Below are 23418 nucleotides of genomic sequence, written 5' to 3'. Positions count from 1 at the left end.
CCTCTTCTGGCACTCTGCTTTTCTTCAGGTTTAATGGGCTAAGCATGACTCTAAAAAAGTCTCCATCTCCCTGCCCCCTTCCATTGTGTCCCTATTCTTTTCATTCCTTGAAGAAGAACTTAGATTTGATTTTTAAAAGTACTGACCTAAAAACCTGGTGGCTGCAGGGATATTTTCACCAAAGGGTCTAGTCCAAACTTGTCCATAAGACAAGTCTACCCAAGCAAACCGCTGTGTTTTTGTTCTTTCACTCGATTTTATTGTAGGCTATGACAAATGGAAAGGAAAGGAAAAAAGAAAAGGTGTTTTACGGAAAGTAGCCTAGGGTTGTCCTGTACTTAGATTAATCAATTAAAAATTAATTAATCAATTAATCAGTCAATACTTATTAAGCATCTATTATGTGACAGGCCTCTAATCCAATCCAATCAATATCTAATAAGTGCCTACTGTGTGCCAGGCACTGTGCTAAGGGCTGGGGATACAATTAATAGAAAAGATAGTCCTCCTCCCAAGGAGACTACAATCTAATTGGGGGAGACAATACATAAAGGGAGGCAGGAAGGGGGGTGGGGGTGGGGAGACTTGTTGAAAAGGGATCTTGTTCCATGGAGTTGAAACTAGGCAGAATAGCAAATGCAAAGTGGAGTGGGCTAAGAGTACCGGTTTCTGCCTTCTATAAAGGAAGGCATTGGAAGGAGTTTGGTACCTTACCCTCTAGCTCTCCAATCAGAGGGTAGAGGAAGCTGAGAGAGATGGTGTCAATTAAGGCTTGAGTTAGCAGCATGGTGAAGAGATCATCCTGGGAGGGGCATCTTGTTTCACGGAGTTGAAACAAGGCAGATCAGTAGATGCAAAATAGAAACTCTAGTTGACTTATCCAGATATATAGATGCACACGTGTATATACATATAAATCCACATGTTTACATATACATATATAGCATATATGTATACACACATGTAACTTGATAAGTCAGTATCACCTAGAGGCCCTAATTAATTCAAAGCAAAGATATTTAATGAAATGACCCATTAAAAAAATAGCAACAAAACGTCCCGCTCCATCAAACCTGGGGTACACTCTCCCATAAATATACATGGCATTAATGGGTCATGGGTCATGACATATAAGGAGGACATAAATGGAGAGGTACAACTGTAGAGAACATGGATGGAGAGATACACACATAGATCTGTCTTGTTTTGACTCCATGGAACAAGATGCCCCTCCCAGGATAATCTCTTCACCATGCTGCTAACTGAAGCCTTAACTGACACCACCTCTCTCAGCCTCCTCTACCCTCTGATTGGAAAGATGTGAGTAAGGTACCAAACTGCACACATAGCAAATATGTGTGACTAGGAAATAGAGATGAAGGGGTACAAATTTAGGGACTTGTGTAACCATGGGTACATGGGAGAAGGGGCAACTAACTCCTTCAGAGGTACAGGGCTACTTCTATGTTCACATTGCTCCTGCTAATGATTCAGTCCTACTCCCTTCTGGTTCTATAGCCTCTTGGAAATTTCTGGTTGGCCAATGAAGGATTCTCTTGTGCTGGTCTGAAGCTCTGCTGAATAATGTCAGGCGCTGTTCTATGTTCGACACGCAGTTTCCATAAGATACTCCTTGGGTATAATTTCTACTTCCTCCGACTTTTTGGCAAAGCAAAAATCCTTTTTTTGGGTGCTGCCATGCTCTTTTGGAAAAGACTTTTCCCTTTTTCTAAACCCTTGCTGTAGAACCAGCAGAGAGGTCCCACTCTCTCCTTCCCTTAGATCCTTGATATGAAGGTATGAAGTGTTTCAGCTCCCCTGTAGGACACTGTTAACCTTAGATCTGAGGAAGCTCCAAGCCTTCGGATGTAATTAATGCCCTTAGGTTAGTCTTTTCCTGATAAGAGACTTGGCATTCTTGGTCTGAAGCCTCACCCTAGATTTGATGACTCTAATATAATTCCCAGATTTTCAATTCTCAAGGCTGGGCTATAAAAGAGGCAACGGCCATTTTCCATATAATTTCCAATAGCTGGAGAGTAGGGTTTTGGAGTTAATCGCTTTTTAACCACAAATCTCTTCTATTCCTTAAGAACCAGAGAAAAGGATCAAAAGCTAGCTCAGCCCAGGTGGGTGGGGATGGGGGGCGGGGCTGGCCAGGTCCTTGTCTCTGCTAGCAGTTTAGATGCATTATTGTATCTTTCTTATGCCAGTTAACTGACTGAAGTCAGAAAAAAGGCTTTCTGGCCCCTACTCTTTTTTGATTGTTTCATGTTTTCAACTTTGCCTCTTTGACCAGATTGTAAGGCAAGGATCCTTAGGGCAGGGATTATATCCTATTCTTACTTTATCTATAAATCCCTCAGCACAATTTCTGGGCACAATTATAGAAGAGAGATTAACAAAGTTTTTTCTTCCCAGAATCTACTTTTGATTTCCTAAGAAATCTAATGATTTTGACTGGGGTAGGGGAGGGCTGCATTCTTTACATGGAGATCAATGAAAGTTGAAGGGGAGGGGTATATTATTCTTCTTCACACACATTTTGTTGTGTTAGACTCTTCATGACCCCATTTGGGGTTTTCTTGGAAAAGATACTGGAGTGGTTTGCCATTTCCTTCTTTAGCTCATTTTACAGATAAGGAAACTGAGGCAAACAAGGTTAAATGACTTGCCCAGGGTCACACTGCTAGTATCTGAGGACAGATTTGAACTCAGGAAGATGAGTCTTCCTTACTCCAAGCCTTGCACTCTATGCACTATGGTGCCACCTAGTTTACCACACACTCTACTTTGTAGCTGTGAGAAATGTGGTTTTGGGGATCACTGGACTTTCCCAAATTGTGAGAACATGAGGCTTTGGGGATCATTGGACTTTCTAGGCAGGGCCAAAGTCCTGAGGAAGAACCTTGTGATAATCCCTAGGGAAGGCTGTACAGACCACAGGACTCCCAGAGGAAGACCAAGTGGTAGCCCCCACTTAATCTGTGGGGATCACAGGGCCTCCTAGGGGTCAGACCCTAAGGAGGACCCAAGTGATGGCCCCTTAGGATGGCAGTAAGATCACAAGGCTCCCAAGACAGGGCTGGAAGTCCCAAGGGATGTCCCCTTAAGAAGGCTGTACAGACCACAGTGTTCCCCAAGGGAATCCAGAGTGGTAGCCCTCTTAACACTGCAGTGGGGATCACAGGACACCCCAAGCCAAGATCTGGGAAGAAACTCAGCGAGCTTCTGCTGCCTATTGTTTCCCTTCACTTGACCTTAAGAAAATCCATGTGAGTTGCCCATTCTCACCCAAAGAACTCAAGACCAGAGTGGGCAGAGGAAGGCATTTTATTATGCTCCTCGAGAGAGCAGGTGTGATACTCGTGAGAACACTCACACTGATAAAGTTGCAGGAGCAGGGGTAACCATTACCTCCACTCCTGCTAGAGTTACGGTTAGTTTACAGTCTTTGTTTTTTACATAGTTTTCCTAGGTTATACAGCTTATATAAATAGGATAATAAGGATACAGAAGCAAAAGTGAAGTTAAAATTAGATTTTCCTTGTCTTAGTTTAGGATTAAACTATATTCTTTTACTTCTCCTACTTTCTCTCTTTAACATATGCAAATTATGCAAATCAGTAGGCCTGGATTCTTGACCAAGACCATACCCTAGATAAGCTTGAAGGGGTTCAAGGGGCTTGGCCTCTAATTCCCCTGACTGCCTTCTCAAAAAGCACTCGAATGCGTGCAAGCCTCTGACCTCTCACCTAACCGACCTTGAGGCCTGGTCTCTGCAAAAGCTGGGGTGGGGGAGGGCAGGGAAGCACACCTTTAGTTCTGTGGAAACAAAACTCCTCCTCCCATTTCTTACATAGCTAATTGACACACTTGCTATTCCTCATACATACCATTCCATCTCTGAGCTCTGTGCCTTTGCTGTTCCCCAGGCCTCTACCTTCTGAAATTCCTAATTCTCTATAAGGTCTAGATCAAGTGCTACCTTCTACACAAGGTTTTCCTGATCTTTTGAATAAAGATGATCATCTCTATAGAGCTAATTCCCAGGTCTGTATTTCCATCTTTAGTTTCTCTGAGCTACAGTCTTGAATTACCAGCTGCCTTTTAGATATCTCCAACTGGATACCACACAAGCATCTCAAATGCTACATGTTCAAAATAGAACTGATTATCTTCCCTCCTGAACCCTTCCCTCTTTCAAACTTTCCTGTTATGGTTGAGAGCACCACCATCATGCTTCTTTATAGGGCTGATGACCTCAATGTCATTCCCTACTCTCTCCACATATCCAGTCCATTGCCAAATCTTATTGTTTCTACTTACATAACATCTCTACTATTTGTCCATTTCTCCATCATACAGCTGCCATCCTCATTTAGGCTTATTTCTAGACTATTTCTATATCTTTCTTATTAATCTCATTGCCCCGAGGCTCTTCCCATCACAATCTGTCCTCCACTCAGCTGCCCTAAAGTTATCTTCCCAAAGAGTAGGTCTTACCATGTAATTCCCTACTCACTACATTCTAGTGGCTTCCTACTACCTCCATGATTGATTATAAAGTCCTCTTTGTCTGGAATTTAAAGCTTTCCATAACTTGCCCTGCCTTACCTTTCCAGTCTTCTTATATTTTGCTCCCCTCTGAAGTTTTTCACTCTCACTCCACATTTCCAATCCATTTTGAAATCATATTATTTCTACCTTCAGAAAAATCTCTCCTATACACCCCTTTCTTTCTACTTACATAGCAGCCACCCTGGTGCAGGCTCTTGTCACCTCATTTCTGGACCAATTCACTAGCCTTTAGGTTGGTCTCTCTGCCTCATCTCTCCCTCTGGTCCACATTCCACTTAGCTTCCAAAGCTATCTTCTTAAAGTGAAGAAGGCCTTAATAAATGGCTCTTCTACTCAATAAATTCCAGTGTCTACCTATTACCTCCAGGACCAAACATAACATCTTTGTTTGGCTTTTAAAGCTCTTTATGACCTTCCCCTTTCCTATATTTCCAGTCTTCTTACACTTCACTGCCTTTGTCACGTTCAAGTAACTCAAGGATCACACACAACACTCTTATCTCCGGACTCTGCCTCTTCAGTAGTTTTCCCTGGAATGCTCTCTCTCCTTGTCACTACTTCCTGGCTTCCTTTGCTTTTAAATCTCTGTTTAAATCCTAGCTTTCACAAGAACCTTCCATTGCCCCTTTTAATGCTTGTGCCTTTCCCTTCGTATATCTGTATGTACCTTGTATATACATAGTTGTTTCCATGTTGCTTCCTCCATTATATTGTGACTTTCTTGAGGGTAGCAATTATTTCTATTTTGCCTTTCTTTGTGTGCCTAATAAGTGCTTGTTGATTGATTCACAATCATTAGTAACACCCTTCCCCCACTTCATCGTATATATGTTGATTTACTTTTTTGTACACATGGTGTGTGTTTCTCTCCCCTTTTCGTTTATGTCACCATAATCAAATCCATACTTCCATTGCTTTCTTTGAAAATGTGTGGCAATTTACTCCCTCGTGGCTCCACTTTCCCCCTACCAGGCCCTTGGTCACTAATTCTTAGGTTTTTTTCTCCCTGCCCCTCCCTACTTAAAATGTAGGTTCCCTGAGGATAGGAATTGTCTTTGTTTTTTTTTATGTCTAGCACTTTGCTTAAAGAGGAGTGATTTTCATCCATGTATTCAAAGACTTTTAATTTTTTTCTCCATATTACCTAAGCCTATCCCAGTACCTGACTTAGAAGGCATTTAATAAATGTCTCTTGAATTGAGAGCCAAGGAGAGAAAAGGTGTGGTAATACCCATCAGTTGGGAGAGTCCCTAAGTAAGGCTTCAAGATTGATGGTAGATTTCGATGAAGTTTCAACAACCCCAGTAATCCATTCTAAATTAAGGCTTGCTTATCTCAGTGCAGCTCCAAGAAATCAGTCAACTTGTGGGGTCAGTTGCATTTTTGTATTTTCCCAATGGCAGAAAAGGAGGCGCTCTCTTGGAGATTGTCCCAGTTTACTTTGCGGAGATAGTACAATCTTTCAGACAATGTTTCGATAGGGGTCAGGTGACCTGAGAGTCCAGGCTCTGTCATTGACTAGCTCTATAACCTGGGGCAAATCCTTTCACTGATCTTGGTTTCAGCTTTCTTTTCAGTATTATATATAATATAATATAATAGCTAAACTAAAAAGCAGCTTTGAAACGTCATTTTCATTGTGTAACTTTAGAAATTACTCAATCCTATTGCTTTATTTATGAATGAGAATATAGAAACGCCAAGTGGTTAAGCAAATTTGCCCAATATCACACATCTAGTCAGTGGTTGAGTTGGAACTCAAGCATCCTGACTTACATTTTCTACTCTTCTCTAAAGGGTTGTTGAATAGATCATTCACGATTCTATCGATCCATATGTGTGTGTGTGTGTGTGTGTATATACATACATACATACATATATATATATATATATATATATATATAGCATATCTACTATGTACTAGTCCCTGAGATGGGTGCTAGGGACACAAAGACAAAAAAAGTGGAGTCCTTGACCTCAAAAGAGCTTCTATAGGATCATAATAATAGGTAGTACTTATATAGCACCAGGCTGCTTTATCTCATTTGATCTTCATAATCACCCTGGGAAATAAGTGCTATTATTACCCTTATTTTAAAGAAGAAATGGAGGAAATCGGCGGTCAAGTGACTTGCCGAGAGTCAGATAGCTAAATGAGGTCAAATTAGCTATCAAGGTCAAATAGCTATCTGAGACTAAATTCGAACTCGGGTCTTTTTGACTCTAGGTTTGGTACTTCCACTGCGCCACCTAGCTGCCTCGGTCTCAAACCTCTCTAATCATAAGATTAGAAAGATTTAGACCTGGAAGGGAGAACCTGTAGTTCAACCCTGCTCCCCCCTCACATTTTACACGTGAGGAAATGGAGGGTCCAGGGAACTTAAATGAATTGCTCAAAGTAATAAAGGCAGTATTTGAACCAGCGCTGCATCCATTGGACAATACCATTTTTCTAGTGATATTTTCCTTATGAAAGGGATGGCAATACATTTCTCTCCTTAATTTGTATTGCTAAAATGGTTGAGGACTGTTAGCTTAGGAAAGAGGAATGTTATTTATAATTATTAATTTGGGGAAAGGGAGGGCAGGGAGTCTCTCCACACAGTCTTCGTCTGTGGACCCAATTCGGATTCTAAAAGCAAAATAGCCACAGACTGACTTAGAAAAAAAAGAGACTCTGTTTTTCTCTTTGTTGTTAATCGCTACCTTCAGGTAAATAGGTAAATATTATATTAGGAGAGCTTCCCTCTTCAGTCTTCTGGGCAGTCTGGTTTGTTCCCTGACTAGCTCTACCTCCTGGAAACTTACTGCAAGAGGTAAAATTAGGAGACGTGGGGTGGGGTGGTGAGGCGGGTATAGCTGGGCTTTCCCGAGTTCTCCAGCTTGGAAAAGAAGGGAGCCAGTCCATGTCTAAGGCCGCAGAGAGCTCTTTGAAGGCGGAGGACTTACCCAGAACACTGTGGTGAAGAGGTCAGGGCAGGGGGAGGTGAAGAGTATTTGCTGAATCTCTCGAGTTTATCTAAGGAATCGGGGCCGGCAGTCTAGTAAGTTGTATTTAAATGAATGTGCTGAGTAAAGAAAAGAAAGGAGAGCAGGAAGAACGGATAACTGAGATAGATACTCAAAGAAAGTTAACTCAGTTCTACACTGAAGCACTGGGAGCCTCAGCGAATGAATTAGATAGAGAGAGAGAGAGAGATAGAGAGAGAGAGAGAGAGAGAGAGAGAGAGAGAGAGAGAGAGAGAGAGAGAGAGAAAGAAAGAGAGAGACGAAGAAGAAGAAGCTAGGAAAGAGGTGGAAGGGGAAGTGGGGTGTGGGGTGTGGTGCGTGTAGCGGGGTGGCTGGGGGTGCGAGAGGGATAAACAGCAGCTCGGAGCCAGGAGGAAAAAAGGAGGAGGAGGAGGAAGAAAGGAGTCCCAACTTTGCACGCCTCCTCCTTGTCTCCTCCCATCTTCTCTTTTCCACTCCACCCCAGTGGAGCAGCAGCGGCGGCTGCAGAGGCTCCCACCGCAGCTCTGCTTCGCTGCGCTTAGCGCGCCGAAGGGTGGGAGGCAAAGCGAACGCGCTCCGTCCTCCTCCTCCTCTGGCTCCTGGTCCTCCCCGCCCCCAAGCATCAGCTCTGTCCGTCCGACCTGCACGCCTGCCGCCCCCACCCTTACTAGGTGTGCTAGCTTAGCTCCTAGTCCCGGCTTCCCCGCCTCCTTCTTCTGTCCCGAAGAGTCTGGTCTCTTTCTGAGTCTACAGGGGGTTGGCCGGAGCTAGCGAAGGAGCTGGAGGTGGGGCGCCAGGGTATGGTGTTCGCTTGGGCGCCCGGGGCTTCTGGCAACCGCCCGGACCAGTGACTGGGGCCAGTGGAACCGGGTGGAGGCGGAGAGGGAGGCCGAGGGGAGAGTGGTGCTGGAGATCAAGGGAGAGACCCAAGGCGGCCGGCCGGAGGACAGGGAAAGCTGGAGGAGAGGCTGGAAGCGCGAACCGGAGCGCGGGGGTACGCGAGCAGCTGGATCGGCACTAAGAAGGAGGAGGAAGGAAGTCTCCAAAGGGCACAGGTAAGGGGTTCGAGCAGCTGGAGATAGGAGAAGCGGGATAGGAGGTTGGCCTCCTAGCAGGGATCCGACGATGGGCAAGCGAGGGGTTCAGCGCTTTCTCAGCTTGAAAGCCAGAGCCCAAAGCATCTTTCCGATAGCCAAAAACTTTTTTGGAATCACTTTGTTGCAGTCACTCCACGAGGTCCTCTTAACCCCCCAGCGCTGAATTTGGGTATTCTCGCTGTGGCTGTGGTAGTTTGCCGCGGGTACAACTGAATTGCCAGCTTTGGTCTTCTAGCCTCTGGATAGCTTTACTGAGCCCAAAGAAGAAAGTTTCTTCGGTATCTGGGGGCGCTAGCTCCCGCGCTGTCTGCGCCCGGAGGGTACTGTTTATGGTATGGACCTATGCAGTTAGGGGGACTGTGGACTGGGCTGGGGCTTATCACTGGGGTTATTTTCCTTTCCCCCGGGCTGGGGGAATCGAAAGACAAACACCTGGGAACCGGTGCTGCTGGGGGCGGGGTGGGGGAAGGGAGACAGTTTCTCAGTCTGCTTTTACCCCTGCGGACACGTCGGTGGCTACTGATTACATAGGCGCTTGGGGGAGGGGGTTTGGTTTGGGAGTGGGGGGGGGGGGGAGCGGTATTCGCCGAGAGGGAGGGGCAAGGGAAAAAAAGAGGAGGGTGGTTTTATCCTTCTAAATCCTATCTTTAGACGTTTGGGATCCTGAGTAGTTGGATACTTTGCGGGGTGATAATCCAGCATTTTAAAATGGATAACCCTTAGCCGCGCGTGTCCCGGGGATGACTCTTGTAATTCCAAGGAAATTTATCGTATACGGAATGAGTGTCCCAGTCCGGGTAGTGTGGATGGAATTTACACCCTCCCCCCCCCCCCCCCCCATCACGATTCCTCTTACTAACTCAAACCACACTAGACGTATTTAGTTCGTAAAGACTGGAAAATAGGAAGGAAACTTTTGTTTGGGTCACTGGTTTTGAAATGTGGTTTCTTGTTGCTAGATGTTGTTAATGATGGTTTGAAGTTTATTCTTTGTTTTTTGTGACTAAATATAAAGTAGTGACGGCATCCTGGGCTTGACTACTTCCATCCTAATTTAAGCGGTGTTCATGAAGTGGGTTTCAGCCTTTAAAGGTGACCCTTTCAGGCCCCAAAGTGTACTTATCTTTTGTCTCTTGCCATCTTTTCCCTACCACTTCAGGTTAGAAACACTCTCAGGATTTCCTTTCTCTTGGATGAGTGCCTCTTTTTCCCATTTCATTTACTTCTCAATTCTCTCTCTTCTCCCTCCCTCTCCCTCCCCCACTCTTTCCCTCTCTCTCCAAATGGACACAAACTAATCTCACTACACTATTCTACCTAGTATATGTCTATGGATCCATGAAGTTGAGATGTGTAATTTAGATCCCAGACTTCTGTTGGCTGAAGTCTTTGTCCCCTGGAAAAAAAAATAATTATTTTAAGAAGGTGTGATCTTGTTTGGCAGGAGTAATCAACAGTAAAGAGGATATCTATTAAAGTTGTCGGGGTTGTCTGGGCCATTGCTTAGAGATCCTTAGTTTTTATTGTTTAAACTGGAATGAGAATTCTGATTATGTTGTTTTGCATTTTTCTTTTCAACCTTGGTTAGAAAGAAAATTGAATGGATGCTAGTTGTGTTAAGTAAATATATACTCCATTAATTTCTTGCAACTTGTTTTTAAAACTTGAATGAAAACTAGAGTTCAGGAAGAGTTAACAATGAGGTATAGTAGAAAAATTATTGGGTTGCAAGAAAGGAGATCTGGGTTCTGGGTCTGTTTCCACTAACTAGCTCTGTGATCTTGATCTAGTCACATGATTTGCCAGGTCCTCAGTTTCTTAATTTGTAAAAGGAGAGAGTCGGACTAAATTCGAAAAAGTGAACACTGTTCTTAACTCCATTTTACAGTTGAGGAAACTGAGACAAATTGGAGTGAGTGATTTACCCAGATGACTTCTGAAGTTTCCCCTCCAGGCTCTAAAAGAGATGGTTACGCTAATGTTAACTAGATAAGAAGTAGGAAATAGGAGGAAACAGTGAGGAAGGAGGAGGAAAGTTAGGGGACCAGAGGGCATATGAATAGGAAGGTCAAGTCACAGAAGGAAATAGTAATTGGGTGGAGGAAAAGCAACTTAAACTTCCTATGTCTTTTCTTTTTCCTTCTTTTCTCTCATGAGAACATTGCTAATACTGTTGTTTATCCCTTCAGAATGGTCTGTCTTTATTTTCTTTAGTATCTGACTACTACCATTCTTAAAACTAATGTGCTATTCCTTGAATCTATCTTATTATTGAAAAGATACCCAACCTACCGTTTATATAGTGGAACCACTAATGCTACAAGAGGCTACTCAGGCGCTATACCATTATGTCTAAAGTGTGCATTATTGTTATTAGTATCAATACTAATGATATCTCAATAATAATAATTCGTATTTATATACTGCTTCACAGTTTACAAAGGATAGATGGTCTAAATGTCATCCTTTTACAGATGAGAAAACTGACACTCAGATTAAGGACCTTGTTTTGTAACATGACTAAGTAGGGAGGAGGGGGAGGCCTAGAATTTGAACCCAGATATTCTAATCGCAAATTTAATTCTTCATTACACCCTATACTTTCCCACCACTATTAAGAAATAATATCAGAGGAAGCTCAGTGGATTGAGCACTGGCTCTGGAGTTAGGAGGACCTGAGTTCAAATCCATCTGTTGCCTCAGTTTCCTCAAATGTAACATGGGGATAATAGAGTGCTGGGCCTTGAGTCAGGAAGACTCATCTTCTGAATTCAAATCTGGCCTCACTTACTAGCAATGTGAACCCTGGGCAAGTCACTTAACCCCAATTGCTTCAAAAAAAAAAGAAGAAGAAAGAAAAAATATCAGAGACTTTGGAGATTCTGAATGGCAACCCTTCCAAGAAAGTTCATCTTGAAAATCTCTCTAAATGTAATGTCGTTGTTGTGGACTTTGATTTTTCTAGTTATGCCATAAACTTTTCAAAGTTTAAATAGAAGACTCAAGGGAACCTGGCTCAACTGTTGTTAGACTAAGCTACTGGAAAAACATAAAGAGGAAAAAAAATCATACTTGCTAAGTTGGTTTGCTACACTGTGACATTCATTCTGAAATCAGTCAGTTTCAGGGCTAAGAATCATATTTCAGCTTGGCAGGGGAAGCTGCATGCCAGGCTGAATAATGCTGTATCATTAGCACTATGCTTTTGAGTTTTAGTAAGACAGGACTGTTGAACTTTAGTTATGAGTACAAGATTTTAATATATCACTAATGTTATATGGAGTATTTTTCTTTGTCTTTTGATTTAAAAAATTAATATCCACATTTACTTTAGGAACACTGATGTGTGGGCTGCTGCCTGTAGCCTAAATTGACCACAAGTATTAGCTCTTGTGTCATGTTGAACCCCCAAATGGGAGATTTTGTGGTCCGAGCTCTCTTATTGTTTTGGTACTTATCTACAATATCATTTAACCAAAAGAAACAAAGTTATTATTTGACTGTCTTGGGGGACCTGTTGTGGACAGTTGAAAAGTAGTTGGTGAGAGACGGGCAACAATATGCCACAACTAGATACTTTGGGAGAAGAATAAATATTTAAGTTTAAGGCATGAGGGCTTTAAACACATTGGGGAGAAATCTCTCCTTTGGAAGATGCAGTTTGGGAATGTGTAAGAATGAAAAGCCTAGGGGCAGCTAGGTGGCTCAGTGAGTAGAGCACCGACCCAGGAGTCAGGAGGACTTGAGTTCAAATTTAGCCTCAGACATTTGACACACTTACTAGCTGTGTGACCTTGGGGAAGTCACTTAACCCCAATTGCCCTGCCTTCCTCCCTCCAAAAAAAACCCACCAAGAATGAAAAGCCTATGAATGATGTGTCACTTGGTAGCATGTATTCAGTCCGTGTGTGAATGTGGGAGAATGGAGTAGCAGTTTCTTTCTTTCCTTTAAATTGTGGTGCTTTTTGGACTTTTGAGACATTTACAGATCTGATTTAGTAAAGGAAAGAAGGAGTTTTTGTGATGTCATTCAGATTTGGTGAGACAGTGTGATGGAATAGTTTAAAAGTTACTTTATGAAAATACTACTAGTATAAAAAAAAGTGCCTAATTACTGAGAGGGCATCTCTTGTAGCTTTAATTTGAAATCACAATTTAGTATTTGGGAATTTTGGAAATAAATTTTTTGTTGGCTTTTTTGTTTTTTGAAGAAAGGCATATAGGAGGGACATTTTAAAATGTCTAGAACCAAAGAGAAGACTTACAAGGGTCGAACAGGTAACATTTCCATAAAGAACACTGGCTACCTCAAAGAGGCAGACAGTAATTTGCAAATTCTGCAAAATCCGCTATTCAGCTCAATGAATGTGAGCCTCTTGTTGACACCAATAAACTGATCTTTTTTGGGGGGGTAGATGGGGGGTGTGGGGGTGAGAAGAAGGGAGGAGTTGGACTACATTGCTGCACTGGTTTTCTTTCTTAGACGATTATCTCATTACCTTTCAGATACAGAGAATTTCTAACAGTGGATGATATCCTAGGAGTTCATATTATTATTATTGTTGTTTGTCCTTCCTTCTGAAGAGGACCATGATATCAGGAAGGTGATGCCATGACTTGCAAATGAATTAGATTTAAGTGAAGGAGGGCTGTGCAAAGCCATCAGCCTCGATTTCTCCTCTGGGGTCATCTGGGTCCAGTTCATGTTATCTGTCACATAATGCTTCATCAACAAATATGGGACAAGTATCTCTAGCTTTTGCACATAAATTGATTTGATCATATTTTCTCATTTTTGTGTCTATTGAGACCAGTTAAAAACATCTTTATATAGACAAGTAGAATAATTATTTCCATGATATGAGATTGTCCTCTGAGTCCAATTAGATTGCTACTACTAGCCTTTTTTTGTTGTCTTGTTTTGGGGAAAGAACATGAGACTGTCTTTTACATATTTTTGAATGGAACAGTCCTAAATTTTTCTCTTTCTTTCTCTTTCCTTCTTTCTTTCTTTCCTTCCTTCCTTCCTTCCTTCCTTCCTTCCTTCCTTCCTTCCTTTCTCTCTCTCTCTCTCTCTCTCTCCCCCTCCCTTGCCCTCTCTCTCCCTCTCTTCCTTCCTTCCTTTTTTCCTTTTCTCTCTCCCTTTAGAAAGGAGAGTGTAAGATACATTGTTTCAGGAGACTAATTTCAAAGTAGTAATAATTTATAATATTAGAAGTTCAGTGGATCTAGTATATGTCTTAACATAGTTTATTTCAAGTATGGTTCTTTGATCAAAAATATAGAAAAATGATGAAAATAATGAAAGGGCTATATCACATATAAAATGGGGACAGCAAGACGTAATGGTTCCTACCTCACAGGGTATATTTGATATATATTTGATACAGGTGAATGCCAAAAGTTAAGGGTAACCAAATGAGAAAGTATAAGTTAACAATATATGTAGAAATGTTGAATAGAAATAAGGAAGGCCAGAAATATTCTCCCATCTCATCCACTGACTGGCTGAGGATCAAATAAGTTAATACATGCAAAAGGTACTTTGGAAATTTTAATCCAAAGAAACATCATGTATGTAAAAGTAAACATTCATTGGAAATATACATGAATTTTTAAAGCTAGAATGTAGGCTCCACGGGGGTGGGCAGGAACCATTTCATTTTTATCTTTGTACTGCAGTAGCTAGCACAGTACCCAGCATGTGCTAGGCACTTAATAAAGATTCATTGATTGATTGGATAAAGCAATTCAATACAAAGTCAAATGTCTAAAATTAAGCAATATTCCAGAAAGGAAAAAGAACTGATTTAGCTTTTATTTTTCTCGGTTTATCTTTATACTGCTAAAAAAAAAAGCAATGGGATGCCAGGGGAGTGTCACAAGTTCAGTCCAATGCTAAAACAAACATATGCATAAGGCTGAAAAAGAGAAGCAGGCTTGTTAGGTTTAAAATAGTGATAAGGAAAATGATTAAAAGTAGTGTCTTCCTCAAAAGGGAAAAAAAAGATTGATGAATAAATTGGCAAAAGTTATCCCAAGTCCAGTCAGTGTGAGCTCCTGGTTTGTAGTCACTGATCCCAGAAGAGGTTAACACACACTATCCCTTGTTTATAGTCATCTTACAGACTACTAGTGCATCTGTCTGAAAGATCTGTGGTTGATATAAATAGACTACAGTTAGCTAGGGAAAAGGGAAAAAGCATTTGCCAAGTGCCCTTTTTGTGTGCCAGGCACTGTGCTACCCAGGTGCTTTATAATTATCTCATTTGATCAACAGCATTGGAAGGTGTGCTATTATTAACCTCATTTTACAGTTGAGGAGACTGAGGCAGAAGTTAAGTGACTTCTCCTGGATCATACAGCTAGTGTCTGAGATTGGATTTGAATTCGGGTTTTCCTAACTCTAAGCTCAGCATTACACTCTGCCTTTGCCTCATTGCTAGCAAAGCATGCTAGAGTAAGGCAGAAAAGGCATTATGAAGAACATATGGCCGGTCATATGGGGGAGGGGATAACTGATGAGCTTAGCTCAGCACCCTCCACACAGCAGGTGCCTAATGATTGCTAGTTGACTGACTAGTTGACTGCTGGGTTACTATACCAGAGGTATTGAAAGTACCAGAGAAAAGACTCTGGGGTAGGCTGTCCGTGGAGGATTTATAGAAAGATATGGTTGAGAATGACCCTGAATGAAAAGATGTGAATGGGTTTGATTCATATTAGTGGAGGAGTGTAACTGAGATGTATCAATAGATGTCAAGTTCTGAATCTTAAACCAAAAATGTGAATGTTCTATTTTATTTATTTAATTTTTTTTTTTTTGCTTTTTGGCAGGGCAGTTGTGCTCTACTCACTGTGCCACCTAGCTGCCCCGAATGTTCTATTTTTAGCATGTTGGTTGATTTCCCTTTCTTCTTTTCTTCCTACTTCCTTCTCTTATTTATTGGAGGTAAGTCTGCTTTGCAGCATCTTGTTTCTCATCGTCCAGGTTTCATTTACAGTCCCATCCTCTCTGGCACATGGTAAATGCTTAAAAAATGTTTGTTGACTCACCTTAGACTGTGAACTTCTTGGCAGGGATTGTCTTTTACCTTTTTTTGGTATCCCTAGGACTTAGGACAGTGCCTGGCACATGGTAGGTACTTAATGAATGTTTATTGGCTGACCTACTGCCAATCCAAAAAATTTGTTTAGAATTTATATGTAGCCTAAATTAAATATTCCTGAACTGACTTGGGAATGAGAATGAGAGAGGGACATGATGTGATAGTTTATTCAGGGGCCAGATAATATGATATGAGTCTCTTTTCAGTTTTGAAGCTTGGGCCAGTGAAGGAACCTCATTACACTTCATCTTTCACAACTGGAAAAATCCAAATAACGAAAACTGGCTGCAAGGTTTTTATTCTGATTGATAAGTTTAAGTTTCTTGAGGTACCTTCAAGCATGCCAATATGTCTCATATATTCCTTGACTCAAGGTAGTATTTTTTTTTCTTCTAAATGTTACATGTTTGTCCTTTCATTTTTTTTTCCTCACAGCAATCTTTATGAGGTAGATAGAGGCAGGTGCTCTATCAACTTCCTTTTATAGAAATTAATGTTTGGGGGGCGGTGGCGCAGTGGATGGAGCACTGGCCCTGGAGTCAGGAGGCCCTGAATTCAAATCCGGCCTCAGACACTTGACACATGTACTAGCTGTGTGACCTTGGGCAAGTCACTTAACCCCAATTGCCTCACCCCCCCCAAAAAAAGAAACGAATGTTTTTACAAGATTCAGCCAATCAGTGGATGAGATGGAAGAATATTTCTGGCCTTCTTTATTTCCATTCAACATTTCTACATGTATTAACTTATACTTTCTTGATTGGTTACTTCTAACTTTTGGCATTCACCTGTATCAAATATATGACTCTCTACTAGGCTCTAATTTATGTTTGCATTTTTCTATTCTGTTTGTGGTGAATTTTCTAGGTTATTCTTGCCTGTTAGGTGCAGGAGTCAGGATTGTTCAGAGTCAGCACTCCAGAGCATAACAACAAGGCCTCTTTTGCTGTTTTGTTGGTGGGAGAAACTTTATCCTGTCTTTGAGTGACTCCTTAGATGAGAAGATCTAAGCACCATGCTGTCATGGGGAAGCATACTTAATTCTGGATTATTACAATGTGCCACTTTGTATGGATCCTCGAAAACAATCCATTCTGGTTGTGCTCTGGTTTCTGTTACTGCAGAGATATGAATTGTAAAACTCAAGCAGAAAAGTAAGCAGGTTATTCTCACTCTTATTTGTACATTTCTTTCTAGAGTGGGGGTTGGTGGATCACCTCCAGTGGGAAGCAGGTTTTAAAGAGAGCAGGGCCTTCACTGGTGTGCCCTGCTCATCTTGAACTGCCTGTTGTTACTGCTTCTTGCACTGCCTTCCCCAAGCAAGAGCCCTTGTCAGGCTGATTTGAATGTCTGGTTGTTCTGACCAGGGAACAAGAAAACAATTTCCAGCTGTGTTGAAAAATGATAAATAGCATCATAGAAAGTGTGACTTATACAAGTATCCTACATCATCTGGGCCTGAGTTAAAGGGAGGGATGTTCCAAATCACATGTTGTACATCTGTGATCCTTTTGTTAAGGTGAAAAAAAGGGTGTATGGAGGGCATCTAGGAAAGTTAGAAAGGAGGGTTGTTAAAGTTACTCATTATAGTTACAACTTTTTTCTTAGAACTTATTTCTTTTTCTTGACGTGGTGGTAAATGAGGGTTCTTCCTGAAAGCTCCTTCCTCATTTGATAAGGATTACTCATTATTACTTAGTGAACCAGATGAGCATCAGTTCAAAGGGCAAGACTGTCCATTGAAATGACTGCCCCAACTCCTTGTACTGTAAATGATCAGAAAGAGGGATGTATATTTTCATGATATGAAAATATCCTTTTGGGTATTAGGTATGTAGTAATGTAGGTTGTAAATGAGAGGTCTGTTTAATTTTATATCTGAAGAAAAAGAGAGTGATAAAGATTAAAAAAAATTTTTTTTCCCCAAAGTTCCTGAATATTCAAAAGTAAGTTTCAGGACTCCAATTCACAGATGTTGCTCTTTTTCAGTGAGGCTATAACCCAGTGATAGAATTATCATTTCAATTACTGTTTAAACCTTTGTGCAGATTATTAAACTTGAATTTCATTCATCTAGTCAGCCAGATCCCCTATTACATACTCAGTCTTGCCTCTGTTATGAGGTGATGCTGAGAGAGGTCCAGTATAAGGGCCTACTTTATGATAAATGTCACATGATCAATCTCCAAGAACTTATTTAGTCCCTACTGTATGCCAGGAAGCATGCTAGGCAATGTAGCTACAAAGACAAAAATGAAATGGACCCTGATATGAAAGAGCATATATTCTATAGGGGTTCACATCATGTACACATATGTGTATGAATGGAGAAGCACTGGCATTTTAGGGTATTAGGAAAGGCCTAAACAGAATATGGAAGCTGAGCATCATAAGAGTTAGATATGATAAGGGAATACATATCAGACACAGAATAGAATTCAAAGGCATGGAGGATATAGGAAATGGAATGTTTAGTATAAGGGACAACAAGAAAGCCAGTTTGGCTGGGAAATTAGGGTATATTTTTAAAAAATAGATTATAATGTAGTAAAGGAGAGAAACAATTCTGGAAAGGTATATTGTAGCCAGGCAGCTAGGTGGCATAGTGGATAGAGCACTGGGCTTGGAATCAGGAAGACTCATCTTCCTGAGATCAAATGCAGCCTCAGACACATTAGCTGTGTGACCCTGGGCAAGTCACTTAACTCTGCCTCAGCTCCTCATCTGTAAAATGAGCTGGAGAGGGAAATGGCAAACTACTTCAGTATCTTTGCCAAGAAAACCCCAAAAGGGATCACAAGAGCTGGATGAGACTGAACAACAACAAACAGATTGTAGCTAGGTTATGAAGAACTTTAAATGACCAGTAGAAGAAGAGGTACCATCCTTCTAGTCATCCTAGGCTTGAAACCTAGGTGTCATCCTCGCATAGCCAGTCTTGCCAAGTCCTGTCTTTTCTGCCTTTACAGACTCTCCCTATATGTGTTGCCTGCTGTCATCTGACACAGCTGATTTGCTGGTGCAGGCCCTCATCACTTCTTGCCTGGACTATAGTAAGAGTTTTTTCTTGGTCTCCCTGCTTCATCTCTCCCCACTCCAGTCCATTTCCCACTCAACTGTAAAAGTGATCGACATAAAGTACAGATCTTACCACATTACCCCTCTACTCAATAAACTCCAGTGGTTCCCTACTACCTCATCAAATGTAAAAATCTTTTCTAGCTTTCAAGGTCCTGCACAACCTGGTCCTTTTTGACCTTTTTCACACGTTATTCCAAATAACTCTTATTTCCTCTCCACATAGTCTGCAATCCCGTGTCATGGAATGTAGAATATTTGCTCTTCCTTATACAGGACACTCCATTTCAGTCTGTTTCCCGTGCTCAGAATTCTCTTTCCTCTGATCTGCCTCCTGGCTTCCTTGAACTCTCAGCTCAAACCCTACCTTCTTCAAGAAGCTTCTCGTGGTCCCCCATAATGCTAGTGCTTTCTCTCTGTTGATTTTCTCCTGTTTCTTCTGTGTATGTATATATATATATCTTGTATATACAGAGTTGCTTTCATGTTGTCTTCCACATTATTAGGTGGTGAACCCCTTGAGGACATGGATAGTTCTTTTGCATTTCTTTGTATCCCTAACTCTTAGCAAAATGGCTGGCACGTAGTAGGTGCTTAATAAACACTTGTTGACTTTTTAAACAGCCCCCCAAGATAAAAAAAAATGGTTCACATAAAGCTAAAGCTTGAGGTATGGTCTGTACAAAGCGTATGTCGTATAGACTTGGTTTAAACTTTTCTACATACATTATTGTATCTTCTCAGTAGACTAAGCACAATGAAGCCAAGGAATTTTTCATTTTTGTCTGCATCCTCAGCATCTTGCACATGGTAGATGTCTAGTATATTTCTGTTGTTGAAATGAATTGAACTCATTTGTTGAGTACATTTACCAAATATTTATTGAGTTCCCACTGTGTGTCACACCACTGAATGCAATATTCTATTACTTTTCTCTAGGAGCCATCAGTCAAGCTAGGGAGAGAAGACAGATGAACCTGGAACACATAACCAGTGCCAGGGGATATTTACTCAAACACAGGCCTTCAAGGCTGACAGATATTCCAACTTGGAGAGACATTTACATATTTGATCATTTCAGCAATATGAAAAATAAATCTGGAGAAGTATAGTAATTTTAGAGGCATCCTCTTGAGGGGGGCAGGGCAGCTAGATGGCCCAGTTGATAGAGCACTGGGCCTGGAGTCAGGAACACTTGACTTTAAATTTGACCTCAGACACACTTAGCTGTGTGACCCTGGACAAGTCACTTAGCCCTGTTTGCCTCAGTTTCCTCATCTTTAAAATGAGCCAGAGAAGGAAATGATAAACCACTCCAATGTCTTTGCCAAGAAAACCCCAAATGGGGTCCCAAAGAGTTAATAGGATTGAAGCCACTGAAAAAAAAGTTGGTGGGGGTGCAACATGGTGCAATGTATAGAGCGCTGGGTTTGCTATCAGGAAGACCTACTAGGTTCAAATTCTGCTTCACACACAAGCTGGGGTAAATTTTGGCAAGTTACTTAATCTGTTGTTTTAGCTTTGGTTCCTCTACTCTGAAATAAGGAGGTTTAACTCAGCAGCCTTCATGAGGTCTTCTCTTGCTCTGCTTTATCTGGTCTTTCTTTATCTGATAATTCATTAGCTGCCAGGATTCAGAAAATCATTTGTTTAAATTTCAAATATGCCACTGCTTATTATTCTTATTCCTCTCTTTTTATAGTGAGCTATTTTTTTTTCAGTGTGTTGGAATGTATGGGAGCAAAAAACGGAAAACACTTAATGAATTCTAGTTTGTCATGTGCAGTCTCGTGTAACTGGCCTTATACATACTTCAAAATAGGGAAGTTGCTGGCTCAGAGTAAAATGCTGCAATTCAAAGCTGTCATTGTTAAAAAAAAACATTTTTATGTGTCTAATTGGGTATAATGCATGTGATCTTATAAGAATTAAACTATATAGACCTAATTCATGTGTATTCATGTGGGCATATAGGGCAAACAGTCAGCAAATTAAAATATTAAACTGACATGTAGAGGCAGACAAGTACTTACATCATATACAGTAGAATTAGGTGTGGGAAGGAAGAAACAAATGGGAGGACTTCAGAGTGGGGTGGAGATTAGGGAAGTTATCAGGGAAGTCCTTGGTCTAGACTAGGTAGGGGCAGGCCATTTTTCTGCTGTACCTCAAACTCTTTGATTTAGAAGAAACAATAAAATTGAAAGACTGTGGGCTTTGGAGTCAGAGGACCTGGGTTCAAATGTCACCTCTGTGTGACACTGGGAAAGTCATTTAATTTCTCTGTGCCTGAGTTTCTTCAACTGGAAAATGAGGGAGTTGGCCAATGTAACCCTTAAAGTCCCTTATAGCTCTACATATGTGATCTTATTTAAATACAAGAAACTAATGGTGGAGGAGTGGAATAAGAGGAGGTTTTTTGGTGGGGAGGGATTATTTTGAATTTTCTGTTCCAATTAACTTTGGCCAAAAATCTGGAATCTTTATAAAATTGTCACCCACGTTATGCGCCTATTAGGGAGGGTTACACAGGCACATGGGTCTTTGAGTTGGCATTTTTTCTGTGTATGGTTAATTGACATCTTTGAGTGTGCCTTAAGAGATAGCTGGGTGGATGGCTGAGCATAGCGTTCTTTTTTCTCTCTCTTTTCTTTTCAGCTCCTGTTGACTTGGGATAAACCACACTGAATAGGAAGGACGTTTTTTGATGTGGTCACGAAGCAGTGATACAGTATATAAAACAGTACATGTTACTAAATATTCAGGAGAATGTTATTTTGTTTGAAAAAGCTGTACAGTTTAGTAGTTGAGCATGGTATAATATGGAACTGGAGAAATGATTGCTTGTATGGCTGGCTGTGAGCTCTCTGATAGTGAGAATAGACTGGAGATTGGTGTTGGCAAGCATTCATTTCAAATATTTGGAAAAAGCCCGTTGGTTTTTCATATGGTCACTGACACGCTGCTTGTGTTATTGTGAAATCATTAATGTGCCACATAGACTCTTCATATTTTCTCAGACCACGTGCAAAGAAGCTGACACTGCTTTTAGTAAAGTTATTGTATCTTTTACTTCCAACTTGGCTTCTAACTTGGATCTTAAAATACTGATCCTCATTTAACTTAGAGAATTCATTTCAGCAATTTATACTAAAGTAGCAGGATTAAAAAGAAAAGCATTTGTATCTTTGTGGAGTTACCACTTTTTTTCTTTGGTCCTGGCCTCCTAGTGTAGGGAGTGCCCAGTTGCAGAAGAACCCTCCACCAATGCAGATCAGTAAAGCTTTATAATTTATGGCTTTTGAGAGCTTACTGCCTGGAGCATTGAGTGGTTAAGTGACTTGCCCGTGCTCATTCAGCTAGTGTAAGTCAGAAGCAGGAGTTGAATCCAGTTCTTTGTGATTTCAAGGCTACTTTCCATAGGCTCATATGAGGTGTTTTCTTCTTAAAACAAAACAAAACAGAAAAGGGTTGAGAGCTTATACTCTGTTAGTGATACATTACCAGCTGAGATTATTTGCTCTTTTAGATTTGGTGGAGATGAAAAAAATATATATTGTTAGCCCAGGATACTGATGCTGGCAAATTGGCAAAATCTGTAGCATCTAAGACAGAGTTGTAGAAGACATGGTTTTTGCTGGAGCCCACTGAACAGTACATTTGAACTCAGAGTAGAAGGGCAGGCCAGAGAAATCATTTAAAAGGCTGGCTCTTTTTTACCAACTAAAATGAACTTGAGTATGATTTCATGTAGGATGACCTTAGGGACACTTTCTACTGGCAGCTTTTGCTTCTTTCCATTGTGTTAAAATAGTTGCAAATATTTTTCTTAACTTTTATATCAATTTCTGGAGTACTTCAGTTCTATCTTTGCAAGGTGTTAATTTTACTTTTATGCTTAGAAAATGGAAACATTTGGATTATATGTGATAATTTTAATATTTATGAAATTGCCGTTTAGTTTCTAGAAGTTTTTGTTATCATTGAGCCAAAAACAGTTTCTTTGCAAAATTCAGGTATGTTCCCTTCTGTGTGTGTATTTTGGTCCTGCTTCATCAACTTTGCTCCCTCCCTCATTTTTCTGTTGAATATCTTCCCCCACGGTTGACCGGAGATCAAAGGTGAAATGTTATTTCTGCAAAGAATTGTATCAACCTCCTGTGCTGAATTAAGATTTGTTTGGAGAAGGTAATGGCAAACCACTCTAGTATCTCAGCCAAGAAAACTCCAAATGAGGTCATAGAGAGCCTGACGTGACTGAGCAACAAAAATGCTATTTATTAATTCAAACTTGTCCTTCTTTTCTTCCTCCCACCTTCCTTTTACATACTTTTCCTCTGGATAAAGATCTATTGGGTGTCTTTTATGAATATTCAGTTGCTTTGTAAAAAAAGAAGTAAATATTCAATTTTTGTATGGACATATATATATATATGTATATATATTATTCACTGCCAATGACCAAAATACATGAGAATAGACTTGAAAAATATTAATCTTTATCTGGACTAAATGGACTCTTAAGGATTAAAACTCCTGGTTTCTAACTCAAGGAAAAGGGA

At 40.8% G+C, this 23418-nt stretch overlaps 1 protein-coding gene across 1 annotated transcript in view; it reads left to right on the top strand.

Moving 5' to 3' along the window:
• The first annotated feature begins 8038 nt into the window (after positions 1 to 8038).
• Positions 8039 to 23418, top strand: part of LPAR1 (lysophosphatidic acid receptor 1) — a 140508-nt gene continuing 125128 nt past the window's right edge. Inside the window, exon 1 of the mRNA XM_036739438.1 lies at positions 8039 to 8627. The gene's annotated coding sequence lies outside the window, so the exon portion shown is untranslated. The remainder of the gene's footprint in view (positions 8628 to 23418) is intronic.

The sequence above is a fragment of the Trichosurus vulpecula genome, chromosome 9 (genome assembly GCF_011100635.1).
Source record: "Trichosurus vulpecula isolate mTriVul1 chromosome 9, mTriVul1.pri, whole genome shotgun sequence".
Classification (NCBI taxonomy): domain Eukaryota; kingdom Metazoa; phylum Chordata; class Mammalia; order Diprotodontia; family Phalangeridae; genus Trichosurus; species Trichosurus vulpecula.
The sequence above is the reverse complement of the archived record's forward strand: the minus strand, read 5'-3'. Positions and strand labels throughout refer to the sequence as shown.